We start from the raw sequence: 15,167 nt of genomic DNA on the forward strand, positions 1-15,167 counted from the left end.
CAGGACACTTCCATTCTTGGCTCAGTTCAGAGATAAAAGGGAAAGGTTAAGTCCCTGGGGGTGGGGGGAGGGGGGATAGACCCTACTTCAGGGCATGCTTGACTTTCAGTGTTAATGGTTAATGGTTTTACAGGTTTCATAGGGAACATACATCCTTTTGAATAATAGAAAGAAAAACACTCTGTGCAGATTTGAGAAGGAAAAAAAACAACTTACCACAGTTGTTCAGTTAATTGACAGGCACCATCATCTGAAACAACAAAAATATATTTTGATATTGCAATCATAAAAACTACCAAAGAGTTTCAAATTGTCTTCAAACACCTATTGTGAATTTATCTACAGAAGTAAAATTAAATAAGCAATAAAGATACACAATTTGATTTCAATCATTGAGTTATTTCATATGAAAGTATTTCATCCCCACCATTTTAGATCCAAATTAGATACCTAGTTGTTTTTGAAAATCTTTTGTATATGCAAACTGGGAAATGTATATTTTGTAACCATATTTTATTTTGACTTTCAAGTTTCAAAGTACAAAAAATCATGTATAATACGGTTTTTGTCAGGGCACGAACATAGTCATGAAATCTTATCCTAATACACAGCCCTGATGATTAAAAAAAAAAAAGTTCACTCCATTTTTTTGTACACAAAAAGCTGAAGTATTTAGCATAATGTTCAATTGCTCCAGTCAACTGCTCCTGTTCTACCTTCTAAAGACCCTCTCCCTCTCATTATCTAGTGAGTCCTCATTCTACCTTTCAAGTCTTATCTCCCACCATTTTTCTGTGTCCTATACTGAAGTCATATCTTCAACATTTTTTTTTTCTTTTTAAGCAATACTTTGGTCCACCCCTTTTTCTTTATCTTCATATTTTTTCTACCCATTCTTTAGGGCTACCTCAACTAACTACTTCTTAGAGAAGTTCACCTGACACCAAGTGAAGGAATTACTCTTTTTTTCCTAGATGTTCCCAACATATTTTGTACCTGTACTATAATACTCAACTGTTTCTCTCTGGGCATTTATGCCTTGACCCTGTTCATTTTTGCCTACCCAGAAGACCTTCTGATATGCCTTTGGCATGGGAGATGTCCAAAAGATGATGCTAAAGAGAACAATTGTATTTAAAACAGAGATAATATGTTGCATAGATTTTTCTTATGTCCATCTGTCATCCTTTAAGAGAAAAGTGTTGTTGTATTGAATAGGTTTTTGGTAATAAGTTGAATTTCAAGGAATAGTAATATCTATTATGAATGAAATTTTTAGTTTCATGAAAAGATAAAGAATCAAATTAAAGAAAATTTCCTCTATTGATAAATGGCTACTTAAGCAAGTTCTTCAAGATGTTTTTTGTATCATATGGAAATACATTTTATTTTATTTTTAGATTTTATAAAATATTTTAAAATTTAAAAAAAATCATTATTTTGCAAGCTTGAATTTTTTTTTGGAAAGGTGATAATACTTTCTGGCCCTCTATTAGCACAGCATATGTTTGAAATTAGCGTTTTGAGGAATAGTGACAGATTTGTCTTGAGCCATTAACATGGTCACCCCAGCAACAAGCCTGATATTAGTAGCATCATCTTAGAAAAGGGATTCTATCTTTTTAAGGTAAATGAAATGATAACATTGCCTTTTGTAATTTTATACTTCTGGCCAAGTCAAGGATGTCAGAGCAAACATTGCTTATATAAAGCATGCAAGTGCATTCCACACTTACAATGTCTTATTCTTCATTCTTCTTTTGGGCCCACAATTATTTTAAGCTTCAAAACATTAAACAATTCTGTGCAATTACTCATATCACTTTTTTTCCTTAGATAACTAAAAATTGGCTATCTCTTCATCCATTTTTAAAAGACCTTCTTACTATTTACATGTAATTTATTAAAAAGAGAAAGTATTCTCGAATAACAAATTTTTAAGTAATAGATTTAAAGATTTATATGAATATTTAAAAAGTAGCAATGTTTCTTACTTTGGTGAGAGGGAGAAATTTTTAGAGTCTTTGTACCTAAACCTAGAATATGATATTTCAACCTGTACATTCTTTGATTATGTCTTCTTCATTCTAAGCTTTTATAATTCTCATAAAAAGAATATGCATCGAGGATGCAGAGAGAGGAGGAACCCTCCTACACTGTTGGTGGGAATGCAAGCTGATGCAACCACTCTGGAAAACCGTGTGGAGGTTCTTCAAAAAACTGAAAATAGAGCCTCCCTATGACCCAGCAATTGCACTACTGGGTATATATCCTAAAGATACAAACATGGTGCTCTGAAGGGGTACATGCACCCGAATGTTTATAGCAGCAATGTCCACAACAGCCAAACTATGGAAAAAACCTAGATGTCCATCAACAAACAAATGGATAAAGAAGATGTGGGGGGGAGGAGTCAAGATGGCGGAGAAGTAGCAGGCTGAGACTACTTCAGCTAGCCAGAGATCAGCTAGATAGCTTATCTAAAGATTGCAAACACCTGAAAATCCATTGGCAGATCGAAGAGAAGAAGAACAGCAATTCTGGAAACAGAAAAACAACCACTTTCTGAAAGGTAGGACCGGCGGAGAAGTGAATCCAAAGCAACGGGAAGATAGACCCCGGGGGGAGGGGCCGGCTCCCGGCAAGCGGCAGAGCAACCGCGCACAAACTCAGGACTTTTAAAAGTCTGTTCCGCTGAGGGACATCGCTCCAGAGGCTAAACCGGGGCGAAGCCCACGCGGGGTCAGCGTGGCCTCAGGTTCCGCAGGGTCACAGAAGGATCGGGGGTGTCTGAGTGTCGCAGAGCTTGTGGGTATTGGAACGGGAAAGCTGGCTACAGAGACAGAGCCGACAGTAAGCTCGCAGCTCGGGGTGACCTTGAACCGGTCGCAGGCTCGGTGAGCTCGGAGAGCGGCCGGAGGTCAGGCAGACGGGAGTAACTGGCTCTGTTCTCTGAGGGCGCACTGAGGAGTGGGGCCCTGGGCTCTCGGCTCCTAAGGGCTGGAGAACAGGAGGCCGCCATTTGTATTCCCCGTCCTCCGGAACTCTACGGAAAGCGCTCAGGGAACAAAAGCTCCTGAAAGCAAACCTGAGCGGATTACTCACCCCGGGCCCCTGCTAAGGGTGGTGCAATTCTGCCTGGGGCAAAGACACTTGAGAATCACTACAACAGGCCCCTCCCCCAGAAGATCAACAAGAAATCCAGCCGAGACCAAGTTCACCTACCAAGGAGTGCGGTTTCAATACCAAGGAGAGCAGCAGAATTCCGGAGGAGGAGAAAGCCAAGCACGGAACTCATGGCTTTTTCCCTGTGATTTTTTTTTTTTTTTTTTTTTTTTTTGGTCTTGCAGTTAATTTAATTTTTTTCTTTATCATTTTTTTTTTTTCGCCTTCGGGTAAATTTTTTTTTTTTAAACTGTTACCTTTTTCTTTTTAAACGATTTTTTACTAGTTTATCTAATGTATATATATTTTTTCTTTTTTATATTTTTCTTATTTGTTTTCTTTTTATAAATTCTTTTCTTTTCTTTTTTTTTCTTTCTTCCTTTTTGAACCTCTTTTTATCCCCTTTCTCCCCCCTCACGATTTTGGATCTCTTCTAATTTGGTTAAAGCATATTTTCCTGGGGTTGTTGCCACCCTTTTAGTATTTTACTTGCCCCTTCATATACTCTTATCTGGACAAAATGACAAGACGGAAAAATTCAACACAAAAAAAAAGAACAAGAGGCAGTACTGAAGGCTAGGGTCCTAATCAATACAGACATTGGTAATATGTCAGATCTAGAGTTCAGAATGACAATTCTCAAGGTTCTAGCCGGGCTCAAAAAAGGCATGGAAGATATTAGAGAAACCCTCTCGAGAGATATAAAAGCCCTTTCTGGAGAAATAAAAGAACTAAAATCTAACCAAGTTGAAATCAAAAAAGCTATTAATGAGGTGCAATCAAAAATGGAGGCTCTCACTGCTAGGATAAATGAGGCAGAAGAAAGAATTAGTGATATAGAAGACCAAATGACAGAGAATAAAGAAGCTGAGCAAAAGAGGGACAAACAGCTACTGGACCACGAGGGGAGAATTCGAGAGATAAGTGACACCATAAGACGAAACAACATTAGAATAATTGGGATTCCAGAAGAAGAAGAAAGAGAGAGGGGAGCAGAAGGTATACTGGAGAGAATTATTGGGGAGAATTTCCCCTTTATGGCAAAGGGAACGAGCATCAAAATTCAGGAGGTTCAGAGAACGCCCCTCAAAATCAATAAGAATAGGCCCACACCCCGTCACCTAATAGTAAAATTTACAAGTCTCAGTGACAAAGATAAAATCCTGAAAGCAGCCCGGGAAAAGAAGTCTATAACATACAATGGTAAAAATATTAGATTGGCAGCTGACTTATCCACAGAGACCTGGCAGGCCAGAAAAAGCTGGCATGATATTTTCAGAGCACTAAACGAGAAAAACATGCAGCCCAGAATACTATATCCAGCTAGGCTATCATTGAAAATAGAAGGAGAGATTAAAAGCTTCCAGGACAAACAACAACTGAAAAAATTTGCAAACACCAAACCAGCTCTACAGGAAATCTTGAAAGGGGTCCTCTAAGCAAAGAGAGAGCCTACAAGTGGTAGATCAGAAAGGAACAGAGACCATATACAGTAACAGTCACCTTACAGGCAATACAATGGCCCTAAATTCATATCTCTCAATAGTTACCCTGAATGTTAATGGGCTTAATGCCCCTGTCAAAAGACACAGGGTATCAGAATGGATAAAAAAACAAAACCCATCTATATGTTGCCTCCAAGAAACTCATTTTAAGCCCGAAGACACCTCCAGATTTAAAGTGAGGGGGTGGAAAAGAATTTACCATGCTAATGGACATCAGAAGAAAGCAGGAGTGGCAATCGTAATATCAGATCAATTAGATTTTAAGCCAAAGACTATAATAAGAGATGAGGAAGGACACTATATCATACTCAAAGGCTCTGTCCAACAAGAAGATTTAACAATTTTAAATATCTATACCCCCAACGTGGGAGCAGCCAACTATATAAACCAATTAATAACAAAATCAAAGAAACACATCAACAATAATACAATAATAGTAGGGGACTTTAACACTCCCCTCACTGAAATGGACAGATCATCCAAGCAAAAGATCAGCAAGGAAATAAAGGCCTTAAACGACACACTGGACCAGATGGACATCACAGATATATTCAGAACATTTCATCCCAAAGCAACAGAATACACATTCTTCTCTAGTGCACATGGAACATTCTCCAGAGTAGATCATCTCCTCGGTCCTAAATCAGGACTCAACCGGTATCAAAAGATTGGGATCATTCCCTGCATATTTTCAGACCACAATGCTCTAAAGCCAGAACTCAACCACAAAAGGAAGTTTGAAAAGAGCCAAAATACATGGAGACTAAACAGCATCCTTCTAAAGAATGAATGGGTCAACCGGGAAATTAAAGAAAAATTGAAAAAAAATCATGGAAACAAATGATAATGAAAATACAACGGTTCAAAATCTGTGGGACACAACAAAGGCAGTCCTGAGAGGAAAATATATAGCGGTACAAGCCTTTCTCAAGAAACAAGAAAGGTCTCAGGTACACAACCTAACCCTACACCTAAAGGAGCTGGAGAAAGAACAAGAAAGAAACCCTAAGCCCAGCAGGAGAAGAGAAATCATAAAGATCAGAGCAGAAATCAATGAAATAGAAACCAAAAAAACAATAGAGCAAATCAATGAAACTAGGAGCTGGTTCTTTGAAAGAATTAATAAAATTGATAAAACCCTGGCCCGACTTATCAAAAAGAAAAGAGAAAGGACCCAAATAAATAAAATCATGAATGAAAGAGGAGAGATCACAACTAACACCAAAGAAATACAAACTATGATAAGAACATACTATGAGCAACTCTACGGCAATAAATTTGACAATCTGGAAGAAATGGATGCATTCCTAGAAACATATAAACTACCACAACTGAACCAGGAAGATATAGAAAGCCTGAACAGACCCATAACCAGTAAGGAGATTGAAACAGTCATTAAAAATCTCCAAACAAACAAAAGCCCAGGGCCAGACGGCTTCCCGGGGGAATTCTACCAAACATTTAAAGAAGAACTAATTCCTATTCTCCTGAAACTGTTCCAAAAAATAGAAATGGAAGGAAAACTTCCAAACTCATTTTATGAGGCCAGCATCACCTTGATCCCAAAACCAGACAAGGATCCCACCAAAAAAGAGAGCTATAGACCAATATCCTTGATGAACACAGATGCGAAAATACTCAACAAAATACTAGCCAATAGGATTCAACAGTACATTAAAAAGATTATTCACCACGACCAAGTGGGATTTATTCCAGGGCTGCAAGGTTGGTTCAACATCTGCAAATCAGTCAATGTGATACAACACATCAATAAAAGAAAGAACAAGAACCATATGATACTCTCAATAGATGCTGAAAAAGCATTTGACAAAGTACAGCATCGCTTCCTGATCAAAACTCTTCAAAGTGTAGGGATAGAGGGCACATACCTCAATATCATCAAAGCTATCTATGAAAAACCCACCGCAAATATCATTCTCAATGGAGAAAAACTGAAAGCTTTTCCGCTAAGGTCAGGAACACGGCAGGGATGTCCATTATCACCACTGCTATTCGACATAGTACTAGAGGTCCTAGCCTCAGCAATCAGACAACAAAAGGAAATTAAAGGCATCCAAATTGGCAAAGAAGAAGTCAAATTATCACTCTTCGCAGATGATATGATACTATATGTGGAAAACCCAAAAGACTCCACTCCAAAACTGCTAGAACTTATACAGGAATTCAGTAAAGTGTCAGGATATAAAATCAATGCACAGAAATCAGTTGCATTTCTCTACACCAACAGCAAGACAGAAGAAACGGAAATTAAGGAGTCAATCCCATTTACAATTGCACCCAAAACCATAAGATACCTAGGAATAAACCTAACCAAAGAGACACAGTATCTATACTCAGAAAACTATAAAGTACTCATGAAAGTAATTGAGGAAGACACAAAGAGATGGAAAAATGTTCCATGCTCCTGGATTGGAAGAATAAATATTGTGAAAATGTCTATGCTACCTAAAGCAATCTACACATTTAATGCAATTCCTATCAAAGTACCATCCATCTTTTTCAAAGAAATGGAACAAATAATTCTAAAATTTATATGGAACCAGAAAAGACCTCAAATAGCCAAAGGGATATTTAAAAAGAAAGCCAATGTTGGTGGCATCACAATTCCGGACTTCAAGCTCTATTACAAAGCTGTCATCATCAAGACAGCATGGTACTGGCACAAAAACAGACCCATAGATCAATGGAACAGAATAGAGAGCCCAGTAATAGACCCTCATCTCTATGGTCAACTAATCTTCGACAAAGCAGGAAAGAATGTCCAATGGAAAAAAGACAGCCTCTTCAATAAATGGTGCTGGGAAAATTGGACAGCCACATGCAGAAAAATGAAATTGGACCATTTCCTTATACCACACACAAAAATAGACTCCAAATGGATGAAGGACCTCAATATGAGAAAGGAATCCATCAAAATCCTTGAGGAGACCACAGGCAGCAACCTCTTCGACCTCAGCCACAGCAACATCTTCCTAGGAACAACGCCAAAGGCAAGGGAAGCAAGGGCAAAAATGAACTATGGGGATTTCATCAAGATCAAAAGCTTTTGCACAGCAAAGGAAACAGTTAACAAAATCAAAAGACAACTGACAGAATGGGAGAAGATATTTGCAAATGACATATCAGATAAAGGACTAGTGTCCAGAATCTATAAAGAACTTAGCAAACTCAACACCCAAAGAACAAATAATCCAATCAAGAAATGGGCAGAGGACATGAACAGACATTTCTGCAAAGAAGACATCCAGATGGCCAACAGACACATGAAAAAGTGCTCCATATCACTCAGCATCAGGGAAATACAAATCAAAACCACAATGCGATATCACCTCACACCAGTCAGAATGGCTAAAATCAACAAGTCAGGAAATGACAGATGCTGGCGAGGATGTGGAGAAAGGGGAACCCTCCTACACTGTTGGTGGGAATGCAAGCTGGTGCAGCCACTCTGGAAAACAGCATGGAGGTTCCTCAAAATGTTGAAAATAGAACTGCCCTATGACCCAGCAATTGCACTATTGGGTATTTACCCTAAAGATACAAACGTAGTGATCCAAAGGGGCACGTGCACCCGAATGTTTATAGCAGCAATGTCCACAATAGCCAAACTATGGAAAGAACCTAGATGTCCATCAACAGATGAATGGATCAAGAAGATGTGGTATATATACATGATGGAATACTATGCAGCCATCAAAAGAAATGAAATCTTGCCATTTGCGACAACATGGATGGAACTAGAGCGTATCATGCTTAGCGAAATAAGTCAAGCAGAGAAAGACAACTATCATATGATCTCCCTGATATGAGGAAGTGGTGATGCAACATGGGGGCTTAAGTGGGTACGAGAAGAATAAATGAAACAAGATGGGATTGGGAGGGAGACAAACCATAAGTGACTCTTAATCTCACAAAACAAACTGAGGGTTGCTGGGGGGAGGGGGTTTGGGAGAAAGGGGTGGGATTATGGACATTGGGGAGGGTATGTGCTTTGGTGAGTGTTGTGAAGTATGTAAACCTGGTGATTCACAGACCTGTACCCCTGGGGATATAAATATATGTTTATAAAAAATAAAAAATTATATTTAAAAAAAAAGAAAGAAGATGTGGTATATATACACAAAGGAATACTATGCAGCCATCAAAAGAAATGAAATCTTATCATTTGTGATGACGTGGATGGAACTAGAGGGTATTATGCTTAGCAAAATAAGTCAATCGTAGAAAGACGACTATCATATGATCTCCCTGATATGAATAAGTGGAGATGCAATGTGGGGGGTGGGGGGGTAGGAAAAGAAAAAATAAAAGAAGGTGGGATTGGGAGGGAGACAAACCATAAAAGACTCAATCTCAAAACACAAACTGAGCGTTGCTGGGGAAAGGGGGGATGGGAGAGGATGGTGGGGATATGAACATTGGGGAGGGAATGTGCTATGATAAGTGCTGTGAAATGTGTAAACCTGGTGATTCACAGACATGTACCCCTGGGGATAAAAATGCATTATATGTTTATTAAAAAACAAGAATATGCATCTGACACACAATAAAGAATAATAAAACTCTTGTGTGTGTGGGGGGGGTGTAATTCCAGCAGTTCTTGAAGTAATATTACTAATTTAATATATGTTGATAGTGTGAGTCTACAACCTGGTCATTGGTGGGCACCTTCTTTAACAAGGATTAAATTTCCCAAAACATTTTAACAAAAGTAATCAGTTATCCTTATGAAAGCACTTTCATAAATATTAACAGAAACAAATCATTGAGTTTTAGGTATAATTATCAAAATCTGAAAATCACCTACATTATTATGAACTTGGGCAAAAAAATTGAGTATGGACTCTACATACTGATTTATTGAGGATGACACTAGTATGTAAGAAAACTGAAAAAAGGGACGCCTGGGTGGCTCAGTTGGTTGGACGACTGCCTTCGGCTCAGGTCATGATCCTGGAGTCCCAGGATCGAGTCCCGCATCGGACTCCCAGCTCCATGGGGAGTCTGCTTCTCTCTCTGACCTTCTCCTCGTTCATGCTCTCTCTCACTGTCTCTCTCTCAAGTAAATAAATAAAATCTTAAAAAAAAAAAAAGGAAAAAAAAAGAAAACTGAAAAAAAAATCAGTGTTAAGCACCTCTGAATTTATTGTTACTATGCATTTCTGTCTCAGAGGTAGTGCAAACATAGCTGGGCTAGGGACTTCAGGGATACATGGCATTCTGAGAGCAATGATCCCATTGTGGTCTACTCTATCACTCAAAAGGCAATCAAAAGTTAACAAATAACGTCCCATTAGAAAGAAACATGAAGCAGAATATGTTTTAATCAATATCTGTTCTAGGGACATTTAATTGGAGATTCTCTTCTGTGTGACTGGAATTTTGAAAGAATAAGACAAATCAAAACCTCTAGTTCTAGAAATACAAAATGTTTTAATGATCTAGAATTTCTGAAATGTTCACCTAGCTAATTCATCTTTATTGATCCAAATTTTTTATTTTTCTTTTTTCTTGCCATCGACAAAATATGGAAATCCTTCCATATGAAACAGGTAACTTACTAACTGGATAACCAATTGATTGAGAGACAAGAAAGATCTTATCAAAAACTTTGGAGTTTTTGTTTTGATTCCAGAGATGCTGGCACGAGTATAGAAAAGGAGTCATCTCAAATGAAATGATTTATGGATAGCACGTGCACCTACAAATTCTTTTTCTTAAAATAAGTTTTTTGAAGTCCTTTCATATGCAAATTTATTCAAATAGCATTTGCAATTAGCCATCTACCTCTATATTTGACCATTTAGTTCTCATAAAGAGCATCTATTTTCTATGAAAGAACCTGGGTGTTTGAATGCAAGAACAGAATACTAAGTGGGATATCATTCCAATATTGTGATTATACTATTTGTTGGAAAATAAGAAGAATAAATTAAATATGTATTATTGCCTTCTCTGTATATCTCTACTAAGCAGGTGGTAGGAGTAAGCAGCTATTTCTGCATTTACTTGTAGAACCAATTATAGAAATAATTATGAAAACAAATGCAAATAGGTACTCACTCAGCATAGAAAATTATTTTAGTAATGAAATTCTTGAGTTCCAACAATATCACTGAAATACATACATGCATATATAATACATACATACTGTGCGTATCATTTCTCTGACAAGCACACACACATGCATATAGATATAGATATATGTTGAAGTGGTCATTCTTTCTCCTCTTTTCTAATTTTATCAGAGTTCTTTCTTTTGGCATTTCCTTTTCTTTATACAACCACTCTAGTCCTCAATTCTCATATCAGTCATGAGCCAGTCTGAGACTTTAGCTGAAGTGGCAAGAGATGAGTGTTAAAAGGGAAAGAAAGCAAGAATGAAAGGGAATTGGTATGACTAAGCTTCATGACATATATTCCATAAATGGCTCCTGAGCCAAAATCCAGAATAGTCTTATGAGTGGGCATATGTGTAAAAAAGGAAAGGATAAACATTAGGTCAAACATTAGGCAAATACAACTCAGAGAAGTATATTAAGGAAATCTTCAGTGACCAAAATGAAGAAAAAACTGGAAATGACTAATATGGAATCACTGACCTTCTGGTTTTCTAGGACACTTATGAATCTCTATCAAAAGCCTTGGGATTTCAAGGAGAAGAGATTGAAAAGCCTCGAATGAAATTCTCTTAACAGGTATGGGGCTTAAATTTAAACTTTTGATAAAAACACAGAAATTCCACAGAGAGGCATTAACAATAAATTACTTCTGGGTTAGTAACTTATGCAGTCTCCAAAATTCTCCAGAAGGACACACTCTCACCAAAGGATTTAGAGATTATGAATATAAAACCTGTTAAGCATGAGTTCAAATCCATAATTATTAAACAAATGAGTAAATTTTGAATCAGAGTCAACAGAAAGATCAAAGAGCAAAATTAGAAATAAAAATTCAGATAATGGGATTACTAAACATAGATTAGAAAATAATTACTTAAAATAATTAAAAATGAAAGATGGAGAGAAAATATGAAATAAACAAGATGTTATCAAAAAAAGATAATTTTCAGTGAGTGCCAATTATAATTTTATAAGCAACAATATTAGCTTTAAAACTAGTAACCAGATATATTAAATATAGCTAAGAAATAATTAACAGGAAATCAGAGCTGAATAAATTGTCCATAACATTACCAGAGGAAAAAGGGGGGGAGATAAGAAAGAGATTATGAGACATTAAAAAAAAAAGGGGGGGGGGTGAGATGGTCTAACATCTGGCTAATAGGAGCCAGAAAGACAATGAGCAGAAGTACTCTTAAAGGAGTAATACATGAAAAATGTTCAAGAATTGTGATATTAATATATATAACTTGTAATATGTATCTGTATATTTATATAAATCTGTATATGTTGGCCTACCTATTTACCTATCTCTTCAAGAAACTAAATGGATCTCAAGATAAATTCAACTAAATCTACCTCACAAATAAACATAAACACAAATTTAAAAGTAGCTAGAAGATAAAATAAATATTTAAACAGAAGTAGATTAGGTTTACAGCAATTGTAGAACATATAAAATGGAAGAATCATATCTCAAAAGTGCTAAGTGAAAATAAATATTACAGCAGCCTTTACCTGACTATTTCTTTAAAGATTTTATTTATTTACACTAATTTATTAATGAAGGTTAAAAGAGATGTTTTCAGACAAAAAAAATCATTAGTTTCTAACTACATCCCTTACTGAGGGAAATCTAAAAGATATAATTTAGGAAGAAGTAAATTGAATTCAGAAAGAAAAATGTAAGAAAGAATGGTAAGTAAAGACACTGATTCATATAGGTAAACTCTAAAAAAAATCACTGTGTAATATAAGACATATTGTAATATTAATAATTTATAAAACATGATAATATAATAACATTAGTAATCAATTTGGGGGCAAATTAAACAGTGGCTGAAACACTAGACCTCCATCATATTCAAAAGGTTGGTTGGAGGAGTTGAGATTAAGGTGTTCTAAAGCTCTTTTATTATTTGGAAGAAGGACAAGAATATTTACTAGCTTTATGCTTTGTTAAGTGAGGTAACTTAACTGGGTAACTACCCAGAAAAAAAAAAAAAAGAAAGAAAGAAAGAAAGAAAAAAAAAAAAGAAGATATACTATCCAATTGATTTGGAGGGGGAAAAGGAAAAAAGAAATTACTACAAAAAAGGGAGAAATATCATGCACAGTAATATCTAAGTAAATTAAAAGTACACAACAAAACAAATAAATACAAATATATCAGTATAACCACAATAAATGTGTTGGATCATAACCTCAGGAGTTCTCCAGGTGAAATCTGAAACTGGCCACTTGGAGGGCACGGAGAGACTGAAGAAAAAGGCAGATCACCCAGACGAGTAGGTGGCAGGTTTTCAAATTAACAAGTGAAATTACATATGAGGCTTGTCTTGGGTGGCTGTAAGAGGAGCAGATCTCTGTGCCTGCCTGACAGAACTTAAAGGTATAAGTAGAGGTTTAACAGGGTTTAGCCACATGTATAGCCCAGATGATCTCAACAATATATCACTCTTTCAAGGCTCTGTTCTTGAATCAACTCTGGCTATAGGAACAGTGGACATAAAATGCATTCCAAGGGCTGAAGAGGGAGTAAGGAGTCCCAACTGCTTGAATCCAGCTATGGGTCAACTGGTGGTCATGGTCCTCAATGACCTCCTCGAACAAAATGTTAGTGAGCTCAACTGCTAGTTAAGGATGAAAATTCTGATACTCCTCTTCCTCTCCTTCCAGGATTGCATCACCCAACCTATTTACTTTCTCAAGTAGACACCACTCGTGCCAGCAACATCTACTTGATTTCCTCCCAGTTCTATTGAAGAATAGGACGGTCTCATCTGTATGTTTTCAAAACCAATAGAGCTATCTTACAGTTTTCTAAGGACATCTACTTATACATAGGAAACAAGTAGCAGGGAAGATATGGAAAATATAAATAGCAAGAGAAAAAGTCCTTACGTTTAACAAGGATGGCCAACCTGCCCTGGTTTTAAAACTGAAACTACCAAACCTAAGGAATCTACCCCACATCCCCGACAACAACCAAGTATTGTTGGTTTTCCTAACGTTTCAGCTAGTATCTGTTATGTGTTATGTCTCCAGAATACAAAGGACTGTAGATTTTGACTTTTTTGTCCCTTCTTTTTATCCATTTTTACACTTAGATTTTGAGATCCCTGCCTGGTAACTCTACATAACATCAAGTACTTCCATTTAAAAAAATAAAAATAAAAAAAGCTACTATCCTGGTGTTCCTTGTTCTCTTATTTAAATATTTTACACTATAAAAAATGTTTTAACCACATGATAAATTTAATGACTCTACTGTTGTGCAATATCAAGCAAATAACAAAACAGTGAATTAAAATGAGTACGGAACAATTTTCACTTTATTTTTTTTTCTTTATTCTAGATTTAATAATTATTTTTAACATTTATTAAACAAGTATTTTTAGGATCTACATGCACACACTCTGTGTTATGTGCTGTTCTCACTGGGGATAGGCCATGTGGACCTGTTTCCACTTGCATTCTTGCAGTATGGAGGAGTGGGTAGGGGGAGGGCATAAGCAAATAGGCAAAGCAAAAAAAAAAAAAAAAAGTCATTTTGGACAATTAGTGAAATGAAGAAAATGAAATAAGTGATGTGGCTCACAAGAAGAATATTTTGGAAAATCAGGCCTAATAGTTCAGAATAAGACAGTCATGTAAGAATGTAAGATAAGAGGATAAAATGATTATGTAAAGGGAGACAGAACACATATGGGCCTGTGTGAACTTATATTCAAGCAACAAAGAAGGCCACTGTAGCTGGAATCTTGTGAGCAGGAAAGGTTAGCAAAAGACACACCAGAAAGGTGGGGAAGCTATGTCACACATTGTCCGGTGACCATTGCTAAGAAGTTAGATTACATTCTAAGGGCAATTGAAAGTTGCTGGAGAGTTTTAAGCTGTAATGACATTATCTGATTTTGTTTGAAATATGTCTCTGGGTACTCTGGAAAATGAAAAGCAGAGGCAGGAGTAAAAACTGTGTGATCAGTTCTGAAACTTCTCAGGAAAGAACTTGTGGTGATTTAGACTAAAGTATATTTGGCAAGCTAAAATATTGGATAGCTCTAGGTTGATCTAGGATACATTTCAGAAGTAAAATCAACAGAATTTACTGATGTGGATCATGAGTAAAAGAAAGAGATAAAGGATGGTTGCTGGTTAGAATTTTAGTTAACTGAATGGATGTTGGTATCTACTGTAAGGGACAAGACTGGTGGAGAACATAGGTTGTTAGATGTGTGTATCAGCTGTGATGATTCTATTTTAGCCATTTTTGGCTGAAGTATTTCTTAGCTATGTACTACAAATGTTTCGTAAGGAGTTGGATGTAGTAATCAGTAGCTCAGAGGAGAAA

The 15,167-nt window shown here is 36.6% G+C and overlaps 1 long non-coding RNA gene across 1 annotated transcript in view; it reads right to left on the reverse strand.

Annotated features, from left to right (window-relative positions):
- Positions 1–214: 214 nt before the first annotated feature.
- Positions 215–15,167, reverse strand: part of LOC309846179 — a 431,730-nt gene continuing 416,777 nt past the window's right edge. The window contains exon 5 of the long non-coding RNA XR_014301764.1: positions 215–250. This is a non-coding gene — a long non-coding RNA (uncharacterized lncRNA). The remainder of the gene's footprint in view (positions 251–15,167) is intronic.

Source organism: Mustela nivalis (genome assembly GCF_964662115.1).
Source record: "Mustela nivalis genome assembly, chromosome: 13".
Lineage (NCBI taxonomy): Eukaryota > Metazoa > Chordata > Mammalia > Carnivora > Mustelidae > Mustela > Mustela nivalis.